Raw genomic sequence first — 26,122 nt, forward strand, 5'->3', positions numbered from 1 at the left:
TCATTATTCCTTTTCTCTTTATTTTTCCAAATATTTTCTTTCAGGATTTATCTAAATTATCATATGTTTCATAAATATTTCCCCAATTATTTTATTTCACATTATTCTCTCTTGGCTAAATTATCACTTTATTATTCTGTAGTTCATAGTTTCTAATTAGTAATCTAATTTGGTATATTTCTCTCCAATTGTTGATGTGTTAATCATGTCTCCTCAGGCAGAATATGAGGCTCCTGGAAAGCAGGTAATGCATATATTTTAATTAAAGCATATAATTCCCTAAGAGTATAAGTACTACCATAAACATTCAGCACCATATAATAGCCAGTAATTAATCGATCATTTGTTAATTATATAGTAAAAATTACATAGATATTTTTATTGTGGCATAAAATAAAATTTGTGTCTGCACACATAAAAAATTTAGTCACTGTAAGGATCAAAGTCAATTCACGAGAAAAAATATATAGATATAATTGGACCAGTGTACTTATAAGATGTATAGTCTGAATCATTGTAATTTTATTATTTGTAATCACCGATTTAGTAACATTTATATAATTCTTAATACTGAATAAGAAAATATCAGATCTCTCTTTACCTAAATGAACAAAAGTTCACAGATTGAAGGCCCTGGTTACCGAAGAAATTTTATAACAAAGCATTGAAATAATCTAAGTAAACTCAAATTCTTCTAAGAAGTGAGTCGTTTTCTGAACTGACAAAAGGAATTACATTTAAGATCAACTTTGATGTAAGCTTGACTACCAAATCATAAATTAATATCTCCCAAATTTGGCCGGGCGTAGTGGCTCAGGCCTGTAATCCCAGCACTTTGGGAGGCCGAGGCAGGCAGATCACTAGGTCGGGAGATGAAGACCATTCTGGCTAACATGGTGAAACCCCATCTCAACTAAAAATACAAAAAATTATCCAGGGGTGGTGGTGGGCGCCTGTAGTCCCAGCTACTCGGGAGGCTGAGGCAGGAGAATGGCATGAACCCAGGAGGCGGAGCTTGCAGTGAGCCCAGATGGCGCCACTACACTCCAGCCTGGGCGACAGCGCAAGACTCCGTCTCAAACACACACACACACACACACACACACACACACACACACACAGTCTCCCAAATTTTACTTCATATTTTATTAAACTCATTTTTTTATTTTTTATTTTTATTTATTTATTTATTTATTTATTATTATACTTTAAGTTTTAGGGTACATGTGCACAATGTGCAGGTTAGTTACATATGTATACATGTGCCATGCTGGTGCGCTGCACCCACTAACTCGACATCTAGCATTAGGTATATCTCCCAATGCTATCCCTCCCCCCTCCCCCCGCCCCACAACAGTCCCCAGAGTGTGATGTTCCCCTTCCTGTGTCCATGTGTTCTCATTGTTCAATTCCCACCTATGAGTGAGAATATGCAGTGTTTGGTTTTTTGTTCTTGCGATAGCTTACTGAGAATGATGATTTCCAATTTCATCCATGTCCCTACAAAGGACATGAACTCATCATTTTTTATGGCTGCATAGTATTCCATGGTGTATATGTGCCACATTTTCTTAATCCAGTCTATCATTGTTGGACATTTGGGTTGGTTCCAAGTCTTTGCTATTGTGAATAATGCCGCAATAAACATACGTGTGCATGTGTCTTTATAGCAGCATGATTTATAGTCCTTTGGGTATATACCCAGTAATGGGATGGCTGGGTCAAATGATATTTCTAGTTCTAGATCCCTGAGGAATCGTCACACTGACTTCCACAATGGTTGAACTAGTTTACAGTCCCACCAACAGTGTAAAAGTGTTCCTATTTCTCCACATCCTCTCCAGCACCTGTTGTTTCCTGACTTTTTAATGATTGCCATTCTAACTGGTGTGAGATGGTTTCTCATTGTGGTTTTGATTTGCATTTCTCTGATGGCCAGTGATGGTGAGCATTTTTCACGTGTTTTTTGGCTGCATTAATGTCTTCTTTTGAGAAGTGTCTGTTCATGTCCTTCACCCACTTTTTGATGGTGTTGTTTGTTTTTTTCTTGTAAATTTGTTTGAGTTCATTGTAGATTCTGGATATTAGCCCTTTGTCAGATGAGTAGGTTGCGAAAATTTTCTCCCATTTTGTAGGTTGCCTGTTCACTCTGATGGTAATTTCTTTTGCTGTGCAGAAGCTCTTTAGTTTAATTAGATCCCATTTGTCAATTTTGGCTTTTGTTGCCATTGCTTTTGGTGTTTTAGACATGAAGTCCTTGCCCATGCCTATGTCCTGAATGGTAATGCCTAGGTTTTCTTCTAGAGTTTTTATGGTTTTAGGTCTAACGTTTAAGTCTTTAATCCATCTTGAATTGATTTTTGTATAAAGTGTAAGGAAGGCATCCAGTTTCAGCTTTCTACATATGGTTAGACAGTTTTCCCAGCACCATGTATTAAATAGGGAATCCTTTCCCCATTGCTTGTTTTTCTCAGGTTTGTCAAAGATCAGATAGTTGTAGATATGCAGCGTTATTTCTGAGGGCTCTGTTCTGTTCCATTGATCTATATCTCTGTTTTGGTACCAGTACCATGCTAAACTCATTCTTTTATAGATATTTTAATATCTACATCATTAATTCTACTTGTTTCTTTTACATTTGCAGTAAACTTTTTATTTTCGTATACTTTTACATTTATAGAAAAGTTTGAGAATGGTGTGAACCAGAGAGGTGGAGTTTGCAGTGAGCCGAGATTGCTCCACTGCACTCTAGCCTGGCAACAGAGCAAGTCTCCTTCTCAAAAAAAAAAAAAAAAAAAAAAAAAAAAAAAAAAAAAAGTGAAAATTCTAAAGAATCCCCATACAACAAAAAGCCTGTTTATCTTAACATCTTACACAATATCAGGCATGATTTTTTTTTAACTCATCCATTTTTCTGTTTATACAGGATAACAAATTCTGGAACAATGGGAAAGTAATATATAAAACCTTAATAAGAAATACAATGGAGATCACAAAACACTACCATTTGATTTTTTATGCAAATATTTCAATAGTACAATATTTTTACTCACTTGCTAAATAAAGCACATGACTCGAAATGCTAAATAATTCTGTTAGTCTAAATCTTTTAAAGAATAAAATGTTGGTGAAAAACCAAAATTGTTTAGTAAGGTATGTATGATCTTGTTTATTATCTATCATAGACATCAAGATGATCATGGTTAATAACAATTTAAGCTTTAGAGAATAATGTTTTAGGCCCAATATTGATATATTAAATGAAGGTATCAGAGAATCTTTTATTTATGGTATCAGTTTATAAAGATCTATCCAAAACCATTTTTGTCAAAGTTTAAACACTGGAACAAAAGTCAAATTGTTTCTAAAAGAGACACAAAATGATTCTTGCTAATGGTACAAATTTTGTCCCATGGATAATACTATTGTCTTTTTCTTTTTAAAAAAAATTATTTCAATTTTTATTTCAGATTCAGGGAACACATAGGCAGGTTTCTTAGCTGGGTATACTGTGTGATGTTGAGGTTTGGGGCACGGATGATCCTGTCACCCAGGTAGTGAGCAGAGTCCCCAGTAGGTAGTTTTTCAGCTCTTGCTCCTGCTCCCCTGCCTAGCTCCCCAGTGTCTATTATTCCCATGGGTCCTCAGGTATTACTATTTTCAAGTTTTTTTCTTTACATGAAACTACTGAAAGCAAAAGTATGTCATGCTTATAGGTTACTCTGTGCATTTATCATTCTATTAATAAACATCTTAAGTAATTAAGTAGTATATTAAGGCCATAAACCAAGTCATTATCTCCTATCAAAGGACTACTGTTATTCAATCATCTAGAAAATTCATTTTAGGCAGGACGCAGTGGCTCACGTCTGTAATCTCAGCACTTTGGGAGGCCAAGGTGGGTGGATCATGAAGTCAAGAGTTCGAGACCATCCTGACCAGCATGGTGAAACCCCGCCTCTACTAAAAATACAAAAATTAGCTGGGCGTGGTTGTGTGTGCCTGTAATCCCAGCTACTCAGGAGGCTGAGGCAGGAGAATTGCTTCAACCCGGAGGCAGAGGTTGTAGTGAGCTGAAATTGTGCCACTGCACTCCAGCCTGGGTGACAGAGAGAAACTCTGTCTTAAAAAAAAAAGAAAATTCATTTTAATGGGTTATGTTACAGTGTTGAGGTCAGCCTACAGACACAAAATAGGTTAAGTGAATTTTTTTTTTCGTATCAGGTTTTAATTTTTTAATTGGAACAGGATTTGGGGGTGGGGATACTAAATGTGGCAGGGTTCAACAAATTTACATTTTATCAAAATAAGATTCTTAAAGAATACAATGATAGCATATGCTTTAACTTTTATAGCACAAACCCTCGTATTAATTGATGGTCACAGAAAAATACTGTAATGCTTTAAACAAAAGTTTTAAAATACATCAATGACACAAGTTTCAAACAAAATGCAGAGATCAAAATACTTAACTGTCCTTTCATCAAGCTTTTACAAACACAGTCTTCGCTGTCTGAGCAAATCAATTTTAGTTTCTTCATGGTCCTCCATCTGTCTTTTAACATGACACTTGTCCAGCTGTTGAATTTATAATGCAATAGTATTTTAGACCAGTTTCCCTCTCTGTATTTCCTCACGCCAGATCTCAAATTCTTGTCTTCTTCCCAAAGCCATGCCTGTCTTTTTCTAGCTCGATGTTTTTCGGGAGTTACCGGTTGACTCTTTGAAACAGGTATTCTGCTTTCAGTGGCTCTTCTGCTTTCTTTTTTCTTTTTTGTACTTTGAAGAGTTCCTACTCTTCTTTCTTTCTTATTAAGGTCTTGTTGCTGGGTTCCATGTTGCAACTTAGATAAGAAAAGATTCTTGTGAGACTTTTTCTTGTATCCAAATTAGCTTCAGTTTCCATTTCAACATCATTACCATTAGGTTTATCTTGAGAAGTTACTGTGCTTGTTCTTTTACTTTCTACTACTTTTGCTGCTGCCTTCATTAGAAAGGTTGATGATTTTTCACTTAGCACATGATTCACATAATTCTTAATTTTCTCCCTCATGTGGTTGTACCTGAAGTGTTGAAAAAAGGAATGAAATGTATCTTTCTGAGAGATTATCATAAGCAATTTGCTTTTGAGAGGCATATGAAAATTTGGATCACCAAATATTCTTTCAAAGACTTCTTCTGCTTCTTTAAAGTTGCCATTTTCCATACAAACAGCTGTAGCCTGAATTTTAATTAAATTCTGTATTTCTTCGTGAAGTTGGTCATGTTCCTTTTCAATTGAACCCCAAATCATCAGGGCTGATTCCAAGGGTGTAATTCATTCATCATTTTCGAACTGTGCATCAAGGGTTTTTCCTGCTGCAATTCTTGTCAAAAACTGACATATGTATATTGTTCTCAACTGGTAAGCTGTTAGACTGGATAGTCCATGAATAATAGCCTCTGCGCTGTTGCGGGTCCGGCGGAAGTCCTCGGAGCGGCCCTCCCGGAAAGCTCCGCAGAGAGGCAGAGGAAATCGAGCATCCAGCCGGCAGCCATGGCCTTGGCCTCGGCCACCAAGCCGGAGTCCTCCTTCTCCTCCTTGGGCGCCCCCACCTGCACCTGGCACTCGAGCAGTTCCTGGCACTCGAACTGCTCCTCGTCGTTGCTCTCTGTTTCTGCCAGCTGCTCCTCGGTAGGGTCGGCATCCCTACCAGCCGCACAACCCTGCGGGCTCGGGGCCCAATATCAGGCATGATTTTTTAAACTACACCTATTTTTCCACAAAGTTCGATTCTCTAAGCTTTTGTAAGCTTTTTTGTTAAAAAAAAAAAAAAACTGGTTGAGTTTTTGAGCCACGAATTTCTCTTTATATCAGTATAGATTTTGCACTATATTATGCAAAGTTAAGGCTGTGGCAAATTAATTAGATTAATATGCATTTAATAATGATAAGTACATTTATCCAAATGTCTAAATCATATCGTTAATAGGAAAATATCTTGGCCTTAACATTTCTTTCTTTATGTTATACCTTCGTGTGTATTTTCAGGAGTTCAACTGTAATCACTTTATAAAAATTGTAAAGGTTTAGCATTTTTGTAAACTGTGACTTTGTAAACTCTGACTGTGGACAGAGAGAGAGAGAGTTAGAAAGAGGTAAAGTTAAAGATGGAAGAAGGACTAAAGAGATGCAACGTTGTTGGCTTTAAAAATGGAAAAAGGAAGCCATGAGCCAAAGAATGCAGAATAGAGGCTGGAAGAAAAAATTGCTTCTCCCATACAGCCTCCAGAAAAAATGAAAATAAATAAAAAATAGAAAACAGTCCAGCTAACACCTCAATTTTAGCCCAAAGAGGCCATATCATACTGTTGATCTGCAAACAAGATAACAAATTGGTACCATTTTAAGCTTTTAAATTTATAGTACTTTAAGGCAGTAGGAGAAAACTAGTATTCTCTCATTTAATAGATTGCCCACAGCCATCTAAAGGTGAATTGAACAAGAAAGTGAAATAAAGTCCAAGAAACGTTCAATTTGATTGCTATTGTTAGCATGACTTAGCACCAGAGTGCTGGTTGTATTCATTTTATGGATTCCTAAGAAAATAACTCTTTCATTGCAGGAGATCTCTCACTCACACATTCATATAAATAATTGTTTTTGCTTGCTTAGTCTTTGTGGCTTTCCATAGGCATCAGTGTGCCCTTCCATGTTTTTTTCTCCTAAGTTTTTTTTTTTTATTGCCCTTGGCAACCTTGAAGCTGATCTGAGGGAATTATAGGCTATCATTTAATCACGTAGCATACTGCTACTTAGTGGGAGCCATCCTCTCTACTCTTGCCTATGAAAGAGTATTGAGTATGAAACGAACTGTAACTTGAAAGTTTGCTCAAAAATCATCATTTGATCGCCTACTTAATCATTTTGTATCCTCTATGAATCTTTCTTTCACAATCCTGCATAATGGTCTAGTTAGATTCTAAAGAAAATTCTTATCCATTGTTTTGAGGTCAGGCCTGAGATTTAAATAGTATCAGTTACAAATGATTTTGGTTACAAATAACAGAGTAGTCACCATTGCAGATATTAAAGGCATTTAATAGTTTTACATAATTAGAGATCACAAGACAGGAAATGTCATATTTGGCACAGTGCCAAAAAAAGTTATTAAGAACCTTGCTTTTTAAATTATTTTATTAAATTTTACTTTATATGTTTCTTTTTTGATAATTCAGAATGTTTGTAGGATAAAATAAGCTGGAAGAATAGGTGAAAAGGCTGAAAAACTGGAATATTCTTGTTCATCTGCCTTTGTTACCAGGAAACTAAATACATTCCAGGAATATTGTCGTGTGAAACTTCCTTTTATAACTAATTGACAAAAACTATGCTATATGACAACTGTATCAGAAAATGAAGGAATATTTTAAACTTCTAATTGAGACTGAGCTAAAGTTCACACCTCTATAATGATTAATTTTATAATAAATACTGACTGAGAATACAAAGGAAGAATAATTTTGGTGAAAGATTAATCCTCATCATTCAATTATGTAAAAGGTATAAAATATAATGTTTCAAAATATGTGATATATGGATTAGATAAGACACAAAAAGTTGTTCCTAAAAAATCAGAAAAATAAATTACATGTTCCTATTTTCAAGATACTATAAAAAACTAAAACCAAAATTCATTATTCATAATTTTTTATATATTCAAAACATTGTCATTATTATTTTGTGATAACTAGACTACCAGTTATACCATCAAGGACACACAGAAAATGTCTTTTCTTAAAGTTAGCTTTTATCAAGTTGTCTATAGCTCTAAGACATACATTAGTTTAGGAGAAGATGATTTATATAGATTCCAATAATAGTCTCACTGTCCTAGATACCAATCAATAGAGACTCTTTCTATTATTATTCACTTGACTTTGTCATTTATGCTGACATACAGCCAAAGATCAGTGTGCAAGTTATTAAAGAGAGTTTCGGCATATGAAAATAATGCTTTTAAAAAGAACTTTCAATGTTAGTAAAGCATATTTTAAGGACCTAATAGAATCAACTTACAATGTTTTAAATAACAGCAAGATATCTATCTTCTTTACCTCATTTAGATATTCGCCTATAAAGAATCTTCCTCATTAACTCTTTGCCAGTTTGAACTGGTTACCTACTAAATACAATTGAGTGCAAATTTTAAATTAGTAGTAGCAGTGAAAATATGCCTACTATATATAACACTGAAACTATAAGATTATGTTACTGAAATTGTTTCAAAATTATTTTTAAGCACAGTAAGTTGTATTGTGGGGGAAAAGGAAGGAGACAAACTGAAAAGGTTGAGAATTACACTCCTAACTAATAAAATATATTCTCTTGTACTTCCATACTTCTGTCCACATTCTTACTCAGTCATCTTTATTCAGGTAAGTCTCTTAAATGAGGTCTTCGTACTTTAATAAACCAACAAAATCAATTTTGAAGATAAAATAAATTAAATATTGTTAAAAATTGTTCAATTTGCTAAACTTATTTTACATGGAGGTAAAATAGGCAAAAGTATAGAAAAAATTATGTGTGTGTGTGCGTGTGTGTGTATTGGTTATTGCCATTATTTTATTTTATTTTGAGACTGGTTCTTGCTCTGTCGCCCAAGGTTGGAGTGCAGTGACATGATCATGGCTCACTGCAGCCTCAGCCTCCCAGGCTCAAAAGATCTTCCTGCCTCAGCCTCACAAGTAGCTGAGGCCACAGGTGCATGCCACCACACCTGGGTAATATTTTTTAAGTTATAGAGATGAGGTCTCCCTGTATTGCCCGGGCTGGTTTTGAACTCCTGGATTCAAGCAATTATCCTGCCTCAGCCTCCCAAAATGCTGGATTATAAGCATGAGCCCTGGTGCCCAGCCTTTGTCATTCTTTTATAAAATAATTTTAAATGTAATGTATTTCAACGGAGGTCCTAAATATTCCAGGCTCCTTCATGTAACTCCAGGCTTACTTATGAAAAAGGTGTCTAATAATGGCTATTAAGAAGATTCTAATCATTGAATTAATAAGTCCATGTATATTATAAACATTTTATTAACATAAAAGAATACAAAAATTATTTTTGTAACATGAAATACAGTAGAGATAAAACAAACCACGAACAGAAAAATACCCAATATTTTCCACATGGAGGCATAAGATATTGGAAAACTATTTTACAGGGTAACTTCCACAAGTCTTGAGAAATACAAATCTCATAATTTAAAAAAATGTGTATACACCCTGTGGCTTTGGGATAGAGTCACTATAACTTCATGCCATAGGCCAATAACAACTACAAAGGAAAGCACTGTATTCAAATCTAGTTAGCAAGTAGCTGAGCGTTTTTACTATAGTGTTTTCATCTTCATCTCATCACAGCTGAAAACTTGAAATGTTTTGACATCACAATGAGTATATCAGGAAAGGAAATGGGTATGATACTAAATCCACTACAAAGAAATGCACAAATAATTGAAAAATCCTCTGCCTCCATTTTTATAATATAGTACACCTGCTTTTTCAAGTATTGAGAAAATAAAAAATATAATAGATTATATATATTTATATAATGTAACATGTATATTATATATAATATATTCTACCACCGAGATAATTTACATTTTATATTTCAGGATATTTAAAATATTTTATGTTTTAAAATATTTCATATTTTAAAATATGTTCTCTCTCATAGACACACATAATCTTTTTGTTCATAAATTGCTTAAAAATATTTTTGATATGTGTGCAGAAATTCTTGCTTGTTTCTGAAGATAGTAACTGTGACAGATATAATTTTAAATTAGTGAATAGATATCTTAAAGTGTTACTCAATGGTCCAAACAAGACTATTTTATTTCCCAGTATATTACTCACTTCCCACTCTGCCAAATGACTGTTTCACATATCTTCATTTCCTTCTAAACTTTCCAGTACACCTTAAATTTTCCTGATATTTATCTGATGCTTGTTCCTCATAATTGACAGAGAAAACATAATTATTCAATTATTATCTAATCATGTATCCACCACCAAATCAATCAGCGAACCAGTATCCATACTGGAAATGAATAAATCTCTTTTGTCTTTATCAAAGAGATGTCCCCACCTCAATCCCATAATAGTTTAAAATTTTTTCAATGGCTAGAATCAAATAGATACAATAGAAAATGGTAAAGGGGATATTACCACCGATCCCACAGAAATACAAACTACCGTCAGAGAATACTATAAACACCTCTACACAAACTAGAAAATCTAGAAGAAATGGATAAATTCCTGGACACATACACCTTCCCAAGACTAAACCAGGAAGAAGTTGAATCTCTGAATAGACCAATAACAGGCTCTGAAATTGAGGCAATAATTAATAGCCTATCAACCAAAAAAAGTCCAGGACCAGACGGATTCACAGCCGAATTCTACCAGATATACAAAGAGGAGCTGGTACCATTCCTTCTGAAACTATTCCAATCAATAGAAAAAAGAGGGAATCCTCCCTAACTAATTTTATGAGGCCAGCATTATCATATTTGGTATCATTTTATGATACCAAATCCTGGCAGAGACACAACAAAAAAAGGGAATTTTAGACCAATATTCCTGGTAAACATCGATGCGAAAATCCTCAGTAAAATACTGGCAAACTTAATCCAGCAGCACATCAAAAAGCTTCACCATCACGATCAAGTCAGCTTCATCCCTGGGATGCAAGGCTGGTTCAACATATGCAAATCAACAAATGTAATCCATCAAATAAACAGAACCAGTGACTGAAACCACATGATTATTTCAATAGATGCAAAAAAGGCCTTTGATAAAATTCAACAGCCCTTCAGGCTAAAAACTCTCAATAAACTAGGTATTGATGGAAGGTATCTCAAAATAGTGAGAGGTATTCATGACAAAAGCCCACAGCCAATATCATACTGAATAGGCAAAAACTGGAAGCATTCCCTTTGACAACTGGCACAAGACAGGGATGCCCTCTCTCACCACTCCTATTTAATATAGTGTTGGAAGTTCTGGCCAGGGCAGTCAGGAAAGAGAAAGAAATAAAGGGTATTCAATCAGGAAAAGAGGAAGTCAAATTATCCCTGTTTGTAGATGACATGATTGTATATTTAGAAAACGCCATCGTCTCAGCCCAAAATCTCCTTCAGCTGATAAGCAACTTCAGCAAAGTCTCAGGATGCAAAACCAATGTGCAAAAATCACAAGCATTCCTATACACCAATAACAGACAAACAGAGAGCCAAATCATGAGTGAACTCCCATTCACAATTGCTACAAAGAGAATAAAATATCTAGGAATCCAACTTACAAGGGATGTGAAGGACCTCTTCAAGGAGAACTACAAACCACTGCTCAGTGAAATAAAAGAGGACACAAACAAATGGAAGAACATTCCATGCTCATGGATAGAAAGAATCAATATCATGAAAATAGCCATACTGCCCAAGGTAATTTATATATTCAATGCCATCCCCATCAAGCTACCAATAACTTTCTTCACAGAATTGGAAAAAACAACTTCGAAGTTCATATGCAATCAAAAAAGGGCCCACATTGCCAAGACAATCATAAGCAAAAAGAACAAAGTTGGTGGCATCACGCTACCTGACTTCAAACTATGCTACAAGGCCACAGTAACCATATAGCATGGTACTGGTACCAAAACAGATATATAGACCAATGGAACAGAACAGAGGCTGCATAAATAACACCACACAACTACAACCATCAAAACATACACACAAAACAAGAAATGGGGAAAGGATTCCCTATTTAATAAATGGTGCTAGGAAAACTGGCTAGTCATATGTAGAAAGCTGAAACTGGATCCCTTCTATACACCTTATACAAAAATTAATTCAAGATGGATTAAAGACTTAAATGTTAGACCTAAAACCATGAAAACCCTGGAAGAAAACCTAGGCAATACCATTCAGGACATAGGCGTGGGCAAATACTTCATGACTAAAACACCAAAAGCAATGGCAACAGAAGCCAAAATAGACAAATGGGATCTAATTAAACTAAAGTGCTTCTGCATGGCAAAAGAAACTACTGTCAGAGTGAACAGACAACCTACAGAATGGAAGAAAATTTTTGCAATCTACCCATCTAACAAAGGTTAATATCCAGAATCTACAAAGAACTTAAACAACTTTACAAGAAAAAAACGACTTCAAAAAGTGGGCAAAGTATATGAACAGAAACTTCTCAAAAAAAGACATTTTATGCAGCCAACAGATACATGAAAAAATGCTCATCATCACTGATCATCAGATAAATGCAAATCAAAACCACAATGTGGTATCATCTCATGCCAGTTAGAATGGCGATCATTAAAAAGTCAGGAAACAACAGATGCTGGAGAGGATGTGGAGAAATAGGAATGCTTTTACACTGTTGGAGGGAGTGTAAATTAGTTCAACCATTATGGAAGACAGTTTGGAGATTCATCAAGGATCTAGAACTAGAAGTACCATTTGACCCAGTGATCCCATTACTGGTTGTATACCAAAAGGATTACAAATCATGCTACTATAAAGACACATGCACACTTCTGTTTATGGTGGCACTCTTCACCACAGCAAAGACTTGGAACCAACCCAAATGTCCATCAGTGATAGACTGGATTAAGAAAATGTGGCACATATACACCATGGATTACTATGCAGCCATAAGAAAGGATGAGTTCATGTCCTTTTTAGGGACATGGATGAAGCTGGAAACCATCATTCTCAGCAAACTAACACAAGGACAGAAAACCAAACACTGCATGTTCTCACTCATAAGTGGGAATTGAACAATGAGAACACATGGACACAGGGCAGGGAGCATCACACACTGGGGCCTGTCAGGGGGAGGGAGGAGCGGGGAGGGATAGCATTAGGAGAAATACCTAATGTAAATGACAAGTTGATGGGTGCAGCAAACCAACATGGCACGTGTATACCTATGTAACAAGCCTGCACGTTGTGTACGTGTACCCTAGAACTTAAAGTATATAAACACACACACACACACACAATTTTTTTCAATGGCTTAAAATAACAAAGTTTATTCCTCACTCTTACTATAAGTCCATCAAAGAACTGCTGGTTCTTCTGTTTTCAAACCATAATTGTTCTTATAGAATCCAAGCTCAAAGAGTATCTAGTGTCACAAGAGAAAAATTCTTACTTTCCTTAAATTATACCATAGTATCATTGCCATATTTGTTTTGCTATTACGCTAAATTTTTTGAATGTCATATAACTTCCTGTCATATATCTTCATTTCCCTTTCTCTTCAATCCATTTTAATCAGGTTTCTCTTCCTATCATTCCAATAAAATGTTGCTTATCACAGTCAACAATACATTTATTTTGAAATTTCAATAATTTATATTTTATCCTCACCTACTTGAACTCCTATAGGTTATGGAATGTTCCATGTAGCCTTGCAATGTATCACCTCAGTTATGAGTCATGTTTTCTTTAACTGGTTTGCCTAAAGAACCCATGTGTCTGCAAACTCAGAGTCCCGCAACATTGGGATTTAATATCTCAAGGTCCACCACCAAAAAAGTAAAGATGGAAATGGTGAATAAATGCCCTACTTTCTCAAATTTTAGATGAACTATTCTTAAGACCATTCTGGATGATACACAGGATTCAAATTTAGTCAAACTTTCATTATCTACATTATGACACAGTATTCATATCTACCTTATGACATAGTATTCATTATATAGGTAATGAAGTTTTAACTAAATTTGAACCCTGTTGAGTAATTAGTGCACCTGTTACTGGCTTTTTCGAAGTCTCCGTTTCACTCTTCCTATTACCTCATTCGATAATACTTCTAGGTTATTCCTTATGAAATAATTATTCCCAAACCCATAGCTCAGGAACTGAGTAATGCAAATGAAAACAATTGATATTAACAGTGACCACAGGAAATAGACACTCAGAATGGCACTCTGAACCTGGATCTTTCGTTCATCAGATGGAAGCAAGGGCTGATTGTCATTGACATGGCTAGAACTCCTAGCATGCTGCAGCATCACTTGCAGCAGGAATGAGCTATAGGTGGAAAGGAAAGCATTGGCTTATGCAGAAGCTCTAGTACTTGAATGATATGGGGACAAAATTAAGGATTGTGAAGAAATGACTAAGATAATTTAGAATTTTTGAAAAGAGAGAATGATATGCTCAAGTTAGCCAACTATTACCCACAACATGTTTTCAAACTTGGAAGGTTTGAATGGAAATGTATAAAGATATCTTCATCTCCTCCAGCTATACCACAAAGTGCTGAGAATCAGGCATGAACAATTATCATAAGAATGGCAGAGTTGCAAACGGAACTGAATTATAAGTCTTAAGTGCCAATCTATGATAAAATAAGACCTCTGAAAGTTGGATATTTAAATTAGTTTTACAACGTGTATGTATAGAAAATAATAAAGCCGTGTAATTAAATATGTACAATTTTTAATTGTCAACTATATCCCAATAAAGTTGGAAAAATTAGATTTGGGTGGTTTATGTAACATTGTGTCTTTATTTCAATTTTTAGATTAGCATCAAGTGAAGCTACAACTACGCAGGGACCCATTTGTAATATTGAGGCCACGTTTGATAATGATTGATGATTGATGATGGTAGTTGTAGTTAAGAGGAAAGGCTAACATTTATTGAAAGATGATAAGTGTCATATTTTTTCTACTGAGTATGCAAGAGGAGCTTATTTTAATGCACTTCATGGATGGAAACATAAAGCAAAGACTCATTACAATTTTTGTCCCAAAACTAAACAATTTAGAAAAATTGGAGCCAAGATTTTTACCCAGGTATGTTTGTTCCACTGCATCATCTATTAAAAAATTATTTGTGTAGGCCGGGCGCGGTGGCTCACACCTGTAATCCCAGCACTTTGGGAGGCCCAGGCAGGCGGATCACGAGGTCAGGAGATCGAGACCATCCTGGCTAAGGTGGTGAAACTCCGTCTCTACTAAAAAAATACAAAAAAATTAGCCAGGTGTGGTGGCGGGCGCCTGTAGTCCCAGCTACTGGGGAGACTGAGGCAGGAGAATGGAGTGAACCTGGGAGGCGGAGCTTGCAGTGAGCCCATATCGCGCCACTGCACTCCAGCCTGGGTGACACAGAGTGAGACTCCATCTCAAAAAACAAAAACAAAAACAAAAACAAAAAAAAATTATTTGTGTCACGTAAATGAGCTTGGACTTTGCCTTAAGAACTTTTGGAGCCCTACTGGAAAATTGCAACAGCCTTGATTTAGGAGTTTGGAATTTATTTTAGTATTGAGAAAGAGAATATTGTCCTGTTTTGAATATTTACGTGAATATTAATGTGAAGATGGAGAAAAGTAGACATATAGCAGTGAGGCTTATGAATAGAAATTATAGTTCTTCAAGATTGATTGGATATGGAATAAGATGTAATCAGGTATAATATTCACAGTATTCAAAAACCAACACAGCATTAAGTACCAATCAATCAGATTGAATGTCAGATCAATCAGAATAGACAAAAGCAGTTTTACAGTACCAGTCTATCCTGGCTCATTATCAACTTATATAAAAGAAAGAGACAGGAAGTGTGTAGTTCATGTTTCTGACTTAAATGAGTGGGTGGACGGTAATCTAGTCTTTGTGACTGGGGCATACTTTTGTACTGAATTATAATGTGGGTTTATTTCTTTCACAAAGTAGTTTCTTTGTCTTTGCCATTTGGAAAAAAGAAAATAGCAACAATTTCTTATAGATTTATCATGAATATCAAATAAAATACGGCATTTCTATCAATTGCCTAGAAAAATGTACTGTAAGTGCTTATTATTTGAAGAGCTTTACTTTATGCAGAAAAAGTGTATTTAAAATAATAATGTTCTTTTAAATTTTTTATAGATTGTACTCTGGAATATATTTACCAGGGATTAAATAGAGAAATTTATTTAGAACAAAGGCATGTATTAATAGTAATACATATTAAAATAGATGTGACTTCAATGTCCAAATATAGAATATTTTAACAAATTATTATAAATTAATATAATGCTATATAAACACACATATTGCTGGAAGTATAAAATATGTGTCCACACCAAAATATATATATATTCATTTCATAGCTATTAGTGGATGCACTTATTATCTTGCAGTTTTTCTTAATCCAGCTTTCTCTCCTCAACAGAGTATCTAAATTCGATATTGACAGGAGATCACAAAAGAGCAATGGAAATGCAAGGAAAATTAATACTGCACAACTTTCTGGGATTTTTTAACTTCAAATTTTACTTTAGAACACTAATAAAATAAAAGTGTGCATAAGAATCCAGAGAAACATACCTTTTTATGGAATAAAAAATTGATATAACTTATTTCAGGATAGTTGATCTATAACAATAAAAATTTCAATGTACATACATGTATTTTTAAATGTGCTCAAAGAAGCACATCGACAGACACCCATTGCATTATTATTTTTAATAGTATACAATATTAAAATCAACTTAAGTATACATGGATAGATAACAAGTAATATAAATTTTGTATGTTTCGGTATAAATACAAAATAAAATACAAACCAGCAGTTGAAATGAATGAGTTAAATACAATTGCTGGCCTGCGGAGATGTTCACAATATATTGTTAAGTGACAAAAGGAATATTTTAAATATTATATAATGTGAATAATTCCTTTAGTGTAGCTGAGAAATAAATTCTATTCTTAGGACTCCAAGGCTGCTCTGTGTGCCACTATACTCCATTGCCTTCTAGCCATATTAACGAAATTAGCATAAATATAACCCTTGTGCCTTAGATTCTCCTGATACTAAGAACCCCTGATTAATTTAGGATTGGGGCATGGGTGCCTAGCAATATAGATCATCCTTAATTTGACTTGAGCTTCTGCCCAATACCCTAAAGAATAAAATAAACCAACAGACTTATTTGTTTACCTTGGCAAATGCATCCATAAGCACTTATAAGGGAATGCTTATAACAAAATTTAACTTCCTAACTACAGGAAGGCAATATAACTAAATATTATACTTATAATGGAATATTATGACAATCTTTTAAATAATTAGATGTGTAGGAAAACACTGGAGAAGGAAAGGGGAAAGGAACAATGAAAGAAGGGAAAAAACAGATCAAGGGGGAGGTAAGGAAGGATGACTAATTTTAGTTTTTAGTCTTCAGTATATGATTCTCACATGCCTTTTCTAATTTATCCCACAGCCACACTTTTTTAAAAACATGCTATAAGCCAATTAACTGAATTCCTCTCACATTTTCTGTTTCCATGACTTTGTTCTTGTACCCTTTGTAGAAATGTCCTTTCCCAAATTTCTGAATGTGTGTATCTTACCTGACCTTGAAGAGCAACTCAATGGCCACCCATTTCACAAAGCCATTCATGATCAATCTCTATCTCAACCAAACCCTCACTGTACAAATTCTGAGTATACACAATCATACTTTATCTGATCCATTTAATAACGTCTAAACTGCTCCATAGGGGCTGGTGAATGAGTTGTTATTTTTCTTGGGGTCTACATAAATAAGATTTTTCAACATTCATTCTAGGGATATTAATATTCTTTTCCTTCGACTGTATGTTTTTGCCTTTAAAATTTTATTTTATTTGAAATATATCTGATTTGTATTTAGAGTTTTAATGAATTGCCCCAAAATTCATCTATTTTCTAAGTTATCACAAAGCTGTACCTAAGCAAATTTTAATTTTTGCTTATTGAAACAGTATTTTTTAGTATTGTTCATACATATTTGTATGTGTATAAATATCAAATTAATCTTTTGTTAGCAATACGATCATCACTGACTGAAAGATGTTTCACACAAAATTTTAACTTTATCTTATTAATCCCATAAATGTAATAAATCTATACAAGCTGCTCACTGAATTTCTGCTTTGAGGAATTCTAAAGGTTTAATATAGGCAAAATAAAGATTATCTTGTACATTATGACAGAAAATGGGTTCAAAGGTTGCCTCTAAATGCAAAACAGTTTTACCTAATTTATATATGTATATGTGTGTATATATGTATATATAGGTGTATGAGTAATATATATGTATATATGTGGAATGTGTTTGTATGTATATATACTACTAGAAAATAAAATGAGATTTCTGCTGGCTTCACTTTGTGTATTTTAAAGAACTATTTTTCCTGAGGTACTGGAGTATAGGATCTATATTGTAGATTGTTAGGAGATTTGCCCTATTTTTTGTTTCATTTTATTACTATCTAACAACATTTGGTTACTATTGCCAATACCCCCTTTACAAACGTCATAGCTACCCTAATAGTTCCCATCACACCAAATGGCACTCCCGTGCACTCCGTGCAAGGCCTGAAGCATCTGACCCTTTCTTTTTCTAAGCTTATTTTTAAACTATTTTTTATGTTCTATGTCACTATGCTTTAACCACACTAATCTTCCTTTCACTTGAACCTGAAAATCTCCTTTTCAGGAGGTATATTAAATGATTTGCACTTGTTGTGTGTATTTTTTGATGCTTTACTCCACATGAAACATTAAACTTCCTTCTTTGCTCTATGACTCAACCATGACTTCTATAGAAAGGGTTTTCCTGGAGACCGTATCTGATAATCCTCACCCTTTAGGTCATTCTTATTCCTTTTTCTAACGAGTACTATTTATTTTCTTTGTAGATCTTACCACTGAAATAACACTGGTTGCTTATTTAAATACCTTTCAGCTTCATCACAATGCAAGATCCTTTTAAATAGAGGTGTATATTGTTTATTGTTGAAATTCCAGTGTCTAGAATAGAGTCTAGTACAGAGTAGCTGTACAATAAAAACAGTTAATGTCTAAAGCTATATATACATATACATGGAAAAGTTGTAGTGTTTTAGGTATTATTGATGAGGGTGAGGAGCTGTTGTGATGCAGAAATTGGAACAGTTCCACATGTCAAATTATGTTTTTTAAGGTATAATACTATTTCTTACTTTAAATCTTAAATTACCCTATTCTAAAGATAGCACAATTAGTTTTAGATTGTTATACACAGAAAAACTTAGATATAAGGAGAGCAATATAATTGTTTCAGTAAATAATACTACCACATTTGCTGCTTATTGAGAACTATCTACTGTAGTTTGCACAGCTTTTGCGTAGATGATAGTGAAGGGCACCACCATTTGGATTATTCCACAGACAAAGGGAAACATAGTTACTGCTCTGTAATGATGGAGCAGCTGCTGGAGAAGACTAATCATTGTTAGTTATTGCAGCTTTTCCAACTTGAATAGGAACCCTGAAAGAAAAACAGGGGGAAAGTGAGAGAGCAAGAGAGAACAAATTATTTGTAAAGAATTCTAAATCTGAAATATTTGATTTCAAACAGGAGTATGGTTGTGAAAAAGAAGACATAGACATAATGTAGAAACAGGTGAATATTTACTGCTTATTCTTTTCTTTATCAGAGGATATCTATCTTCATGTATCTATGAAGACACACACAAAAAAAGAAATTTAACTAAAAAATCATGTCTCTTTATTTCATCACAGCACACAAAGCAGAGGAGGGAAACATAGACCCTGCAATGACAATTATGTGCTATAGTACTGCCAGTTGTCTTGAGTGGCTTGCCCAGTTTTTGAGTACTTAAAAGAAAGTTGTAAACAACATGTCACCTGCTTATTCACATGGGACTTCGATGTTGGAACACAGTATCTGTTTTGGCATGAATGAAATTCACAGGTTTACTTCATAAAGCTCCTATGGGAAGTTAAGCTACTAAAATTATTATTTTGATCTTTGTTGTATAATTTTTAAAATAAGAGCATGAGAAATACAGTGAATAAATGTACAGTTAATCCTTTGTATTTGTGGGGTCCACACCCACATTTTCAACCAACAGCAGATTAAAAATATTTGAAGAAATTGTACTTAATACGTACAGGCTTTTTTTCTTGTCATTATTTCCTAAACAATACAGTATAATTATTGACACAGCTGTGCATATGTGCAAATTATACCATTTTATATAAAGAGCTTGAGTATACTCAAATTTTGGTATTTAAAGGAGATCCTGCAAAAAATTATCCAAGAATACTGAAGGATGAATATGTTTCACTTATAACAAAAATTCCTGTATTTAAGTCCCTTCTGAGCACATGTAGCTCGTTGTACAGATACCAACAGATAAAATATTGTCTAATGTGTCTAATGTGTCCATTAAGGTGGTTATAACAACCATGTTGCAAATAGATGAACTATTTTGTTAATCAGAATAACTATCACTGAATAAATAAATTTGGTTCCTATAATATTAACTTAAATATTATTTTTGAATTGACTGGATACCTTTTTAGAAATATTATTTTTCCCTTTTGTACTAATATCTATGAAGAATATTTGTCCATATACTACTCTAATACACCTTCTTCAGGTGGAATTTTCTAAGAAGCTAAAAACACAAATCTAATCATACAGACTAGTTTGCACTGTTCCTACTTAACAAATATTAACTAGAATTATTAAATCTGTAGATTGCCAGCAAATTTTCAGTAAGTCATTTAATTCTAATAGCAGTAAGATAAATGATAACATTTCTTTTAAATTTTGAGGTGTTTCCTTTTTATTCCCCTCAATGACTAAAACATTTCTTTTTAAAAAAACCAAGAGGAAATAAAGTACACTTATGGTCCAGGCTTCTGTTCTTTAAATTGCATTTGTTTTAAAGAAAAATGCTTATGGGGCACATTTCGGTTACATGTGGCATCAATGTTAATGACATCGATATTTTATAACAGCTCAGGTTTAAGATGAAAATAACAGCTATTAACTTAGTTTAAAAATATCAATTTCAAACATTTTTCTTGCAGCTTGTCAATAACACCCCAAAGCATATACTATCAAAAAACAAAGAGATATCTGTAAAGTCCATTTTCTTTATTTGCTTCACACAGTTAATAAACAATTCCTGTTGATTATGTGTCAAAAATATATAAGACACATAGATGTCTCTGCTTTTTGGTTGTCATATATCTTACCAGCCTGGGCTCTCACAATAGCATTCTAACATGTTTCTCCTTTCCCTCTCATGACTTTCATTTATTTTCCAAATACACTAGCCGTATAAAAATAAATTGTGAAATATTATCTAGGACAGTTTGCGTAAGTTTGGAATTCTGTTTCTTTATAGTTGTATAGAAAATACCTGTAAAATATGTACATATTCAATTCCTTTATTTTTTCTAATAATTAATTGATGTAAAATCATGTAACATAAAAATAACTATTTTAAAATAAACAATTATGTGGCATTTAGTACATTCACAATGTCATACAACTAACTACTATCTATTTCCAGGCTATGTCAAGTACAGCAAAGTAAAACCCTTTAAAAATTAAAGAGCTAGTTTTTTGTTGTTGTTGTTTTTGTTTTTGTTTTACTTCCCTCTGCCCCCAGCATCAGGCAATCACCGACTGGAGTTCTGTCACCATGGATTTTCTGGATATTTCATAAATGGAATCACGGAATATGTGACTTTTTGTGTCTTGCTTATTTCACTTAAGAATGATGTTTTAGAAACTCATTTATGCTGTAACATGTATCAGTATTTTATTTCTTCATTCATTATGGCTAAGTGATATTCTATTGTATGTATATTCCACAGTTGTTTTTTTCCACTCAACCACTGATAGACATTTAGGCTGTTGTTAGCTTTTGGCTGTTGTAAATAGTGCTACTGTGAACATGGGTACACAAATATTTCAAGTGGCTGCTTTCAATTTATTTAGACATATACTTGGAAATGGCATTGCTGGATGATATGGTAGTTCTATTTTAATTTTTTGAGATAGCTCCATACTGTTTTTTATACAGACTGCCCCATTTTACATTCTTGCCAACAGTGCACAAGTTTTCCAATTTCTTTACATCCTCACCAATTCTTATTATGTGTTTTTTAGTTTTGAGGTGGGGTGGAGGTTGGTTGTTGCTTTCATTAAATACTAGCCATCCTGAGGGTTGTGAGGTTTGGATTTCATAGTTTTTATTTTTATTTCTCTAATAATTAGTAATGATGAACATCTTTCCATATATTTGTTGGCCATATATATGTATCTTTGGAGAAATGTCTATTTGAGTCCTTTGTTAATTTTTAAAATTCAGGTTATGTGATGTTTTGTTATTGAGTTTTAAGAGTTCTTTAAATATTCTACACATTGAAACCCGTATCCCCATTATAAATACATGATTTAAAAATTTCTTTCTCATTCTCTAGGTTGATAATTCATTCCACTGATTGTATTTTTTGATGAATCAAAGTTTGTAATTTTCATGAAGTTCCAGTTGTCTATGTTTTTTTTTGTTGCCTATGCTTTTGGTTTTTTATCACTGACAACTCAAATGTTACAAAGTTTTTCCCTATGGCTTCATCTAGGAGGTTTTTTTTTTTTATAGTTTTAAGCCTTATGTTTAGGTCTTTAATCCATTTTGAAGTAATTTTTGTATATGCTATAATATCTGTAAGATAAAAGTCAAACTTTATTTTTTGGTGTATGGATATCCATTTTTTCCCAGCACCATTTATTGAAGGGATTGTCATTTCCCCATTAGGTGGTAATTTTTTTTTGAAGGCCTTTTTATCATAAACAAGAGGTTTATTTCTCAGCTTTGTATTTTATTAGATTGTTTAATTTGTCTTTCTTTAGGCCAAATCATACTGTTGTGATTACTGTATTCTTGTAGTATGTTTTGAAATTAGAAATAGTGAGTCATCCAACCTCTTTTTCAAAATTGTTTGGCTATTCAAGGTCACTTGAGATTCCATATAAATTTTTATATTTCTGAAAAATTGATGGTAAACTGGTAATTTAATAGACATTCATCGAAACTGTAGATCACTTTGGGTAGTGTGGACATCTTAATTGCTACCTCTTAACAATTTAAATTGTTTTAATCCATGAAGATGGAATGTCTATTTCTACTTATTTGTGTCTTAATTTTTTTAAAATTCTTTTCTAATTTTCCAGGTACAGATCTTTCACCTCCTTGGTTATGGTTGCTCTTAAATATTTTATTCTTTTTCATAATAGTGTAAATAAGAGATTTACAATATTATATAATATTACATATTATATTATATAATATTACATAATATAATACAAACACACACACACACACACACACACACACACACACACAAATCCTGGTCACCATAGCAGATATTTTCTAAATGTCAAAAGCTAGGGTAGGAGATGTAGTTTATTACTCCTTTGTGTGTTTTTTTTGTTTGTTTTTGTTTTTGAGACGGAATCTGGCTCTGTCGCCCAGGCAGGAGCAGTGGCGCTATCTGGGCTCACTGTAAGCTCCGCCTCCTGGGTTCACACCATTCTCCTGCCTCAGTCTCACGAGTAGCTGGGACTACAGGTGCCCGCCACCACGCCCGGCTAATTTTTCTGTATTTTTAGTAGAGACAGGGTTTCACTTTGTTAGCCAGGATGGTCTCCATCTCCTGACCTCATGATCCGCCTGCCTCGGCCTCCTAAAGTGCTAGGATTACAGGCGTGAGCCACCGCGCCTGGCCGAGTTTATTACTCTTACAGAGTAAGAGAATAAGTTTATTATATAATATATTATGTAATATTACCTAATATTGTAAATAAGAGAACTACCAGATGATATTAGAACACCTTCCTATTCCTGAAGTAAGGAAATATTAAAGAAAAATAACAACAGTAGATGCATGTCACAAGGACAAAGGTGCCACTTTAAATAGGCTTCTGGAAGCCAAATCTGGGATAATATAACCAATGAAAGTGATGAATTATAAACTTTGAAATAAGATGGAAATCTGTGAGTCCACACCTATAACAAATGATAGATAGATAGGTATATGGATAGATAAAAAGTGCTTTAGTCCATTTTCTGCTGCTATAACAGACAACAGAACAATTTATAAACAACAGAAGTTTATTCGGCTCATGGTTCTGGAGGCTGGGAAGTCTAAGAGTGTGGTGCTGGCACCTGATGAAGACCTTTGTGCTGCATCACGTTATGATAGAAGATGGAGGGGAAAGAAAGTACATACAAGAGTGGAGAGAATACGGGCTAAATGTATCCTCTTATCAGGAACTCCCCCACTCTTTAATAACTAATGCATTCCTGAGATAATGGGTAAAGGGTTAATGAACATTCTTTGTATTAGTCTTATAATTTTTATAAGTTTAAATTTATTGAAAAATAAAAGTAAAAATAGAAAAGTAAATTTTTTATAATTTTTATATTCCACAAGTATTTTACAAGAGTTGATCTTTGGTTTTGTTTTGCTTTGCTCTTTTTTTAGGATTTCTTTTAGAAGTAAAATATTTTTATGTTTCACTCTATATTTATTTTTTAATTTATAGTATAATTTTTTCATAAAATAGGGTATAGAAAAATTATTCTAAAGATGTTTGAGAAAATTTCTCTTACTTTGGCCTTGATTATAAAGTTTTGTTTTTTTTAATGATACTCTTTTCTGTTACTAATTCCATAATCTTCCTCTCGTGTTTGTCATAATCAAACCAGATTAATTATGCATTTGTATTACTCATCCAATTTTGAGCTAATTAGATTGTAAATAGCTTGATCTCTTTCATATTTTAATCTCTATTTTTAAAACCTGTGCATAGTTAATTAATGTAGAAACACTTACTGATAAATTAAAATTACGACATTGTACAGATTTTTCAGATGCATAAGATACTGTTTCATGTCTTGAAATTATCACAAGTTGAAGGATGATAATGTTAAAACAGGTGCACTTATTACACTTATTTCACCTTCTAACACAATGTTAATGCTTTTATGATGAACATTATTTATGCAAATACCAAATGTTTCAAGCTGATATGTTTGAAAATATAGTCATGGGCAGCCTCCAGTAATGAAAAATGATCTGCATATTCACAAATTAATCCACCTGTGTTTCAATTGGCTCCACTCTTACAATACCCTAGCATAGGCTCTGCTATATTCAAATAATAGTCAATTTTTGAATTAATGGATGAGGAAGTATGTTTTAAGCAGCAGAAGGTAAAGATTTCTACCATGTTGATCAATTATCCTCAGATCTTTTAGCATAAGGAAAAAGGAAAGAGAAAAAGAAACACACACACACACACACACACACACACACACACACACACACACACACACACCAAATCCTGGTCACCATAGCAGATATTTTATAAATGTCAAGGGCTAGGGTAGGGGATGTGAGTTTATTACTCTTACAGGATTTGAGCCATGGAATGTAAGGGAATGTCAATCTCTATTTAAATTTTATGTATTCTGCAAAATATAAAAAAGTCTGCACAAAGTAAAATCATTTAGTATACTGTTTTTCCTCTTCAAAATACCTTACCCTTCTCATATCTTATTCTTGCAATCTATAACCTACTGCAAATTCAATCTCAATTCTGCAGGTTTATTGCCCCTCACCTAAACTTTAGAATACTTTCCACTCTGCCCTCTGCGATTATACTCCCTAAGCAGTATGACCTCCTTTTAGTGTTTCATGCTTTAACTGAAGCACACCCCTTTCCTTGAGCATTATTTTACCTTTACTCCTATCGTCACTATCAATAGCACTGATGATTATTCTCAGCCAAATTTAAGCTGTCTTTTGCTCCATCAAAACCACACTTACTCTTACACTCAAAACCTTCTGGGGGGGTTGATTTGGAAGCATATTTTTAGGTTTCTCAATTATCCTCTACATTGCTCCCCTATTTCTTTTTACTTCTTTTTCTTTTTTCTTTCTTTTTTTTTTTTTTAATTGAGACAAGGTTTTACTCTGTCACCTAGGTTGGAGTTCAGTGGTGCGATCACAGCTCACTGCAGCCTTGACCTCCGGGCCTCAGGTGATCCTCCCATCTCACCTCAAACTCCCAAGTAGCTGGACCTAAAGGCACGCTCCACCACACCCAGGTAATTTTTCTATTTATTGTAGAGACAGAGTTTCGCCATGTTGCCAGGGCTGGTGTCAAACTCCTGGGCTCAAGCAATCTGCCTGCCTCAGTCTC

At 34.0% G+C, this 26,122-nt stretch overlaps 1 long non-coding RNA gene and 1 pseudogene across 1 annotated transcript in view; both read right to left on the reverse strand.

The window, feature by feature from the left end:
- Positions 1 to 26,122, reverse strand: part of LOC129532883 (uncharacterized) — a 218,409-nt gene that overhangs the window by 171,636 nt on the left and 20,651 nt on the right. The window lies entirely within an intron of this gene.
- On the reverse strand, positions 4,709 to 5,724 carry LOC101126618 (telomeric repeat-binding factor 1-like; annotated as a pseudogene).

This window comes from Gorilla gorilla, chromosome 3 (assembly GCF_029281585.2).
Source record: "Gorilla gorilla gorilla isolate KB3781 chromosome 3, NHGRI_mGorGor1-v2.1_pri, whole genome shotgun sequence".
Taxonomy (NCBI): Eukaryota; Metazoa; Chordata; class Mammalia; order Primates; family Hominidae; genus Gorilla; species Gorilla gorilla.